This window comes from Mus pahari, chromosome 4 (assembly GCF_900095145.1).
Source record: "Mus pahari chromosome 4, PAHARI_EIJ_v1.1, whole genome shotgun sequence".
NCBI classification, from domain to species: domain Eukaryota; kingdom Metazoa; phylum Chordata; class Mammalia; order Rodentia; family Muridae; genus Mus; species Mus pahari.
The window spans coordinates 73,673,160-73,681,645 of NC_034593.1; the positions used below are offsets into that span (position 1 = coordinate 73,673,160).

An 8,486-nucleotide genomic window follows, 5' to 3' on the forward strand; every position below is an offset into this window, starting at 1 on the left:
TTAAAAAATGAAATTTAGATTGCCAACACTCACCTACACCAAAGAATTCAATAATGAAGGCTTTATTTATCTTCTAAAATGAAAGAATTATTTTTCTTTGGTTTCTGCTTCTTGTTTTATTTAGCCTATTTTCCTTACTAAAATTGGTAATAGGAGCTGCAAGAGTCTAGGTATTATTGACTGCTGGTTAGCTCTTTAAAAACAAAATATACAATATTTTATAGAAGTATATTTTATATATAGTAGAATTCATAATACCACATATATAGCTTAATAGCTATAGAAACACAGATTAATACATTGATACTACAGATAGATTAATACTGGAAAAAATGTACTTAAAGCATAAAACATGAACAGATTTTGTTGTGCTGAAATCACCTTGAGACCTAAATCAGGGGAAAATAATAGGTCAATCTAAATTTCATTTATATTTTCAAATATATGTTTTAAAATTACAAATTAAATTTCCCAATGTGCATAGTGTTCAACTTGAATTTACTTTAGGAATGCAGTTGGCTGGAGAGAAGACTCAGCAGGTAAAAGTACATGCCACTAAACCTAATGCCCTTAGTTCAGCCCCCAGAAACCTGATGACAGAAGGAGAGAACCAATTCTCACAAATTGTCCTTACCATTTCCACATGTGTACCATGACGTATGAACACATGCCACACACATACACTCACGCATATAAAGACATGTACAGCCTAATGATTTGTCAGAAAACAGCATCCACAAACCTAACACACCACTGAGAGAGAGACTGGTGCCTGGCCCTCAGAAGCAGCTCTCTTACCCATCCACAAGTGCTACATTCTCTCCAGTAGTGACAAGCATGACAGGCCAAAACCCTGGATGCAGTCCTGAGGCAGAGTTTCACGGAAACTTAGTCTCCTGGATAACGACGACGTTGATGGGGAAGTGAGCATACACAGACCGCATCTTGTAACGGAGGCCCAGTGTAACACCCTTGATCATGTTCTGAACATGACTGCAGATGGTTCTGACAGTGGCCAGTTCCTTTCTGTTACCCCACCATTTGTCAACCCGGAGCCTTTTCTTCTTTCCAAGAAGACTCAGCTCCACGTTGATGTGATTGAAGTCCCTCTGCAGAGTCCCCCTGGGGCCCTTCACAATGACTGTGTGCCCCTTTAGAGTGATTTCAACATTCTCAGGAATGTGGATGGTCTGATTGCTGAGAATGGTCTTCATCCTCGCAGTAGATACTGCTACATTCTGTCCAGTAGTGACAAGCACGACAGGCCAAAAGCCTGATGCAGTCCCGAGGCAAAGAGTTTCATGGAAACTTAGTCTCCTGGAACTGTGGCATCCCACAGCACATATGCTCCAATTTTGTCCTTGCAAATGGATCCGTGTACTTCCTTTCAGTATTGTTTTGTTATAGGTGCCTCCAAACAATGACTTGCCAAATACCTAAGCAAAATTGAACTTTCCTACCTGGCCTTCACCAATGCCCTAGGTAGTCCTTGAGCCGACCCTGGGTTTGGAATTCAGTAAGAATGTTGCCTATTCAGTGACATTTGGAATTGCCTCTAGTATTGTAAGAGAAATAGTGAAAGAAATCAGGCTTTACTATCTACTACATAGAGTTAGAAATCTCAAGGTAAGCTTAGCAAAGGAAGTTTAGAATTCTTAGTATAGTTATGTATGGCAGACTACATTACTTATTAGTAGAAAAGTTCCCCCACACTATCACTTAGAATAAAAGCCAAGTCGCTCCCATATACAGGAATTTACAGTGGTTTAGGAAGAAGGCTGTGGTTTTAGAGTATTGCATTATTCATGAGAAGGTTACCTAGAATGGAACTCCCTAGTTAGAGCCACGACTTGGGTGTGAAAGCCTGGAGTGTAAAGACCTCACACCTGGCTTCTAAGGCTATAGCTGACCTTAGATGGAGCTGACTTTGTCTCAGTTGTTTTATTGCCCAGTTCCTGCCAGTCCTTGTGTTTACATTCTTCTGTCTTGTGTTAGAGTCATCAAGCATCCGGTAACCTCATTTGTACCTTGCCGATGTGTCACCTAACCTCCCTATTTTATTTCGTATAAATAGTCTGATGCTCGAATTGACAAATCGCATTCAGTTTTACACTCTCTCTCGTGTCGAACTGCCTGTCACACATTCACCGAATCCTCACTCGCCTGCAACCAGAGACTCTTACACACAGATGGGGACCCAAGTGAGGTCCGTCTGCGGCACACAAGCCTACCCCAGCACTGAGAGGGAGTCTGGAGCCTGGCCCTCAGAAGCAGATCTCTTACCTTTCCTAAGAGCCAGCCAGAGTCCTGATTTTAAGTTTTCATTTATTGTTTTGCCACACATTAACTTTGCTCTGCCTGCTTTTGGAACTTTACATTAAGGGACTTGTCACACCTGTTGTTTTGTGCCTGACTTCTCTCAGTCAACTGAATGGTTGTAGATGCATGCGTACTCCTAAGTGAAGGTAGATGAAATTTGTTAGTCATTATTACTGTGTACTGTTCTAATGAAATAACAGGCAACAGCTAATATATTCATCCTAATCTTAGATTTCAATAAGCCACAACATCTAATTTATTTTTTGCCTATACAGCCTCCCTCCAATGAATATTCAGAATGATGTTTTCATTTATTAGGTTGAAGCATTTAAGGGAAATAGTTTAAGTTGGGTATGCTTTAGAAAATGATCATATAGAGCATTGGGTCTGGCAGCTCTGTAGAAAGAAGCAGCTGAAAGTGTTCCTCCCTCTGTTTGTATGCTTCTGGAAGCCGTCAGAGGCCATCTGTCAGACCAACCTGGCCTGTCTTCTGTGCTGTCACACAGGGCTGGGGCATGTGGGCAGAATTAATGTGCCAGGCGAGAGGAAAGTAAGTACTGGTATACAAAGACAAAAGGACTTCCATCCTGTTTATTCCATTAAATCTTCACATTTATTTATTAGACATGTGTCATGTTTAGGTTATAGAAAAGAAGAAAAAAAATGTTCCTTTAAGCCCCGGTCCCAGCAGAGGCTGGGCAGACCTATCGCCATTTCCCTCCTGCTAGCCCTTGAAATGGAAGATGCAATCTTGGGTTTGAGCTGAGCTGCCTGACACGTGTCAACCTCTAGAAAATTAGCAGGTGTATCACACAGCAGCTTTCAACGTGCTGTGAAAAGAAGTCTCCGGCACTCGTGGCTCCAAGTCTGCCTGGAAATCAAAAGTGCTGTTTGCCCCAGCGTCTTAGACTGGCATGCCCAGCCAGCTCGCAATGTTGACCAGAGCTGCCCAACCCTAGACAACCAGGACTGTGATAAGACGGCCTATTACTGTGAACCGCTGACTGTTCAAGAATTTTGTCATTGTGGCCGCCAGAATTCTTTTGTAGTTACGATCCATTAGTGTACAGATTGCTCCATTGGCATGCCTGTCACTAGGAATGGACTTGGCTCCACCAACCTCACTCTCTGTTTGTCCTAGAAAATCAGACCCATATTTCATGACATTTTAGTTGCCAGTTCTGAATACCTGGGAGACACTTTTCAGATATCCATGGGATTTAAGGAGGCCCACGAGGTGAAGCGAAGGAACTGGGATCATTTAGGTGCACCTTAAGAAAGTGGCAGGCATACACCTGCACCCAGGTCACCTGGGTCACTCAGGCTAGCAGGCATGCTCATCTGGGTTTACACAGAGAAGTGAGGACACTGCACCTTACAGAGTGGTGACACACAGAATTGGGACATAAGTAAGTCATGGTTTGTAACAACCAGCTATGAGGATTAACAACAATAACCAAGGCTAGCAAAGTTTTAACCTAGGATAAATGGACCTGTAGCTACAAAAACAGATGCACCTGGAGATGTTGTCCATCCTCCACTGCCAGTGGGAATATAAATTGATTTGGACCATTAGAAACCTTAGAAGTCAGTGGAGGTTACTTTGTAGAGCAAAAGCCCTCATCAGTAATGTGCACATGCTCACATCAGAAGAGCTGATGGCCTGCTGCTGGATATGTTCAACATATCAAAAGTCTTAGCAGGGCCAGTGCCACGCCTGTGAGGAGAAGGCTACTTTTAGAAAGACCAGGTATACTATACATCCTGAAATTGAAGGACAGTCAATTCCAAAAAGGAATTTCTCTTTACTTTCCTTGACTTTAAAAGGTCAAACAGAGGGGCTGGAGGACTTGAAGAGCTGCTGGTTGAGATGTAAGAACACAGGCTGTTCTTGTAGAGGAGCCAGGTTCAGTTCCCAACACCCACATGTTGGCTCAAACCCAACCATAACACCCGTTCCAGGAATCTGATGCCCTCTTTTGACCTCTGCAGTCAACAAGCATACACATGTTGAGCAGACATACATGCAGGCAAAACATCTATACACATAAATAAAATAAAAATTAAACAGGTAGCAGAGTGTTAACTAGGAAACAGCCCTATTTATAGTCACCGAAGAATACAGCATAGCTCTGGTTGACATAGATACTAAGTAATTTTGCTAGCTCATCTCGGATGCTATATCTTTTCAGAGATTCAGCTACTAGAAAAGAGATTACATTTGTTTTCTGAGAACTTTGTTAAGAACCTCCCTGGGATTGGAGAGATGGTTCAGCAGTTAAAATCATTGACTGTTCTTCCAGAGGATGTAGGTTCAATCCCTAGCACCCACATGACATTCACAACTAACTGCCTGTGACTCTAGTCCCAAGGGTTACTATGCCCCCATCATGCTCCAGGCATCCACATGGTACATAAACATACATGAAGGAAAAACACCCATACACATAAATAATAAAAGTGTTCAACTGTCTTCATCACAAACAGCAACCCTGACAGTTTCTGACTTACCCATGTCACGCATGTCTACCAGCCTGCATTCACAAGTAAGTTCCTTCTGTTTTTTTAAGTGACACATTTGTGGTCACTGACACCATGAAATAACTACTAAAATGAGTAGTGTCTTAAAAGTATACAAAAGTAATTATTTATGAATTCAAGGTAATAAATGATGTGACACAATATGGTTGTTATAAGGATGAAACAGAATAAGGCAGAAAAGGCCAGTTATTAGATACTGAGCTATTGATGTATCGAATGATTTACTTAAAGCACTTTTTGCGTGGCCTGTCTGCCAAGCATGACTTCACTGCTACCTGGAACAGAATGACCTGGAGAAATAGCTGAGACAATGGGCCTTTCCCTTAACAACCTGCTGACTGACATGTGTGCTCTGTAAAATCTTGCCTGCTTGCCCGCCCCACCTTGTGGTTTTAGAATATGAAATGAGAGTGCGAACTGGACCCAACATTGATGCCTTTCACGAGCTTCCTGGCTTTGGTCCACTGGTGGCATCTCCTCTCTTCCACTCTTATTGTGGGAGTGCTTATTCCAGAAAGATTCCCACAAGAATATAGCAGCTGACAGGTACTCCCAAGATAAATTCCAAGCATGTCCGAAGACAGCTCTGTACTCTTCCATTCATTGATCATATTACTATATCCATTAAGAGTAGATAAATTATACTTTCAAGCCTTTAGTCTCCTAGGTCCATCTCAAGTTCTCAGTAGCCACATCTGTCTGTCTAATGGATATGGTCTTCCTGAAGTACAGATATAGTCATATACGTTTTCCAGAAAGTTCTGTTGAACAGTCTTGTCAAATCAAGGGGAACTGGAAACTAGTAACAATATAATGAACAAGCGAGTGTCTTGCTATATAGCAGTGAATAGGAACTGTTAGTTATATATCCGAACACAGATAACATGTGTGAAGCAAGCAAAGGAAGAAAAAGTAGAATCCTCATTCTGGTATCATTTAAATACCCAAGACCTATTGTGGTTTAGGAATCCATTTTTAGAAAAATCATTGTAGAAGTAGTAAATACAAAACTTAGGCTAGCAATTACCTCTGGCAGTGAGAAACGGGGTGCAACTGAGGAAAGAAAACTGGAGTACGTGTGAGCTGTACTGCTTCTTTCTCTCAGGCCTAAGGGGGAAGAGAAAAATCTCTTACTCGGCTGGCATGGTGGCACATGCCATTCACAGTAGCACTTAAGGGTCAGAGGCGGGCAGGCAGGTAACTGAGTTGGAGCCCATCCTGGTATACATAGCCAACTCTAGCCTAGCCAGGACACAAAGAGGTGAGAAGAGGTGAGGAAGAGAAGGATGGGAAGTAGAAATCATTCCTTTCTTGAAATTAGTACTAGTATTTATTTGTTAATACAAATTATTTTCATTTATCTCATATATGTATGTATTATATATATACATATATATGTAATAAAAATTTAGGGAGAGGTGGAATTGAGCTTCTGATCACAGAAGCAACTTCTGTTCCTTCTCCCGTCTTTAGTTCCAAGCGACTCAGTGTTTGCTGACTGGTCAGACTACATACTGCATCCTGGAACGTTGCAGTTTCAACTCTCAGCAGATACAGTATGAACACACTGCCCCCTCTCCCCTCAGGTTCCAAGAAACGCTAGAGTTTAGAATTATGCATTCATCTTAGAAACTCCTGTACAGGCCCTTCACCATCAATAGGAAAGCAACAAGCAGTGAGAGACTTCCCTGCCCTTGAGCTTTGTCTCTGTGAGTGGGACTCCGTATGGGGAGGCAGGTTTAAGTAAGATGGAAGGTAAGTACAGGATCAAGTAGGTCAGGTGAGCTGGAAGGATGACCTGAGGTCCTAGAAGGCTTTAGACACTGTGAAATTAAGCTTTTGGTGACTTCAAGAGGGCACCAACACCAGGTGTGTCAAAGGAAAAGAGAAGGCCCTGAGACAGCAGCATTCAGGAAGGAAGGCCATTGAGTGCTGCAGAAAACTTAGTAGCAGCTCAAACTTGGCCAAAATGACCTACCTGGTCATTTGAAGGACTTTGGCTTTTGCTGTAGGTGAAGGGTTTTGGAGAAGGGAATGGCATCTGCTGCTTACATGCTTAAAGGGTCACTCGTCTGAGAAGAGAGCGTAGTAGGGGAGTTGAAACAAGTCAGAAGAACATTGAAGCAATTCCAGCCACAGGTAACGGCAGCTAAAACAAGAGAAATCGTAGTCTCATTTGTATGTGTGTAGTCACCAGGGCAATCTGACTGCCGTGTGTGTGTGTGTGTGTGTGTGTGTGTGTGTGTGTGTGTGTGTGTGTGTTTAGTTAAACATACATACATATTCCTGGAAGGGATGTAGTTACTAGAATGGCTTATGACTAATAGGGTCAGGGTAATCCAACCATGGCCTGTGCCCTGGGAGAGGCTGAGGACCCCACAGCTGTTCAGTACACAAGGCTCCATGTCTCAGGAATCCCACCCTGCTGCTGAAAGCCTGGAAGATTCCCAGAGGTGTGCTGGTCTTCAGCCTATATTAGCCTGAGCTGAAGCCTAATGATGCTGAAGATACAACAGCTTGCAGCAACCAGAGCAGGGTTGACAGGCAGGTCACCACAAGCAGCAGAAGTGGGCAAGCATCTCTCTCTTTTCCTTGGGCCTCCTTAGATTTTATATGTTGTTGTAAGATACATCCCACCCTAGAGAAGGGTCTTCTCCCTCCCTTAATCCTTCCTGGACATGCCCTCACAGACCCACCCAGAGGTGTGCCCTTTAGTTGGTCCCAGATCTCACCAAGTTGACAGTAAGGGCTAATCATCACGCACTGACAGAACATGGCCAGACATAGTTTGAAGACAGCAGCATGGCTATCCTAGACAGACTGCACACAGGCCATAGCAAAACAAAACAACAAACTAAGAAAAGGCATAGGGATTCAATGGAGGCTTTCAGTTCTGAGCGGTCACTACTGAAAAGAGTGGGGCCCAGCTGAATGGGATGGAGGTGGGGTCAGTTGGTGTCAGGTTAGGTTTGAGATGTCTGCCAGACAACCTTGTCTTCACAAGAGAGCAGGTATGTGAGTGTGGGGTCCAAGATAGACACAGGAGCTGGGGGAAGAAATTTGGCATGGTAGTGGTATTTAGAGTCAAGGACAAGAAGAGTCGAGGGAGGAAGTGTAGCAAGAAAAGAAGGGGCCATGAGCCTTGTCTGCTGGTGACTGCTAATGAAGTCAGGAAGAGACAGGGAGAGCCATCTGAAGAGGCAGGGGCACCAGACATCAAGGAGACACCCACACAAAAGACAAATGGAGAAAGTAAGAGGTGATTATAAATGCCAAATGGTCGGAGGCCGACAGTAGCGGGCTACTGCCTTGAGCACAATGCAGGCCACAGGAGACCTTGTCAAGGGCAGACTTGGGAAGGGAGCGGATGGAACCCCTTGCTCAGGGCCTGGGAGGTGAAAGAATAAACAGAAGACTTGTGAGGCTTTTTCTTCCTTATCTGCCTTGGAAAGAAAGAGGATTCCATGAACTACTGACACCAGTACATACTCGAACTCAGAAATGCAAACATAGCATAGCTTATCTCATCTCAACAGACTGGAACATGAAGCAGCTAGGTTCCACTCAATTATAAGAAGCCTGTTCACTCTCTGTGTACAGAAAGAATTGCCCGGTGGCAATGTACT

At 43.4% G+C, this 8,486-nt stretch overlaps 1 pseudogene; it reads right to left on the reverse strand.

Annotated features, from left to right (window-relative positions):
- Positions 1 to 878: 878 nt before the first annotated feature.
- Positions 879 to 1,214, reverse strand: LOC110320811 (annotated as a pseudogene).
- Positions 1,215 to 8,486: the final 7,272 nt, after the last annotated feature.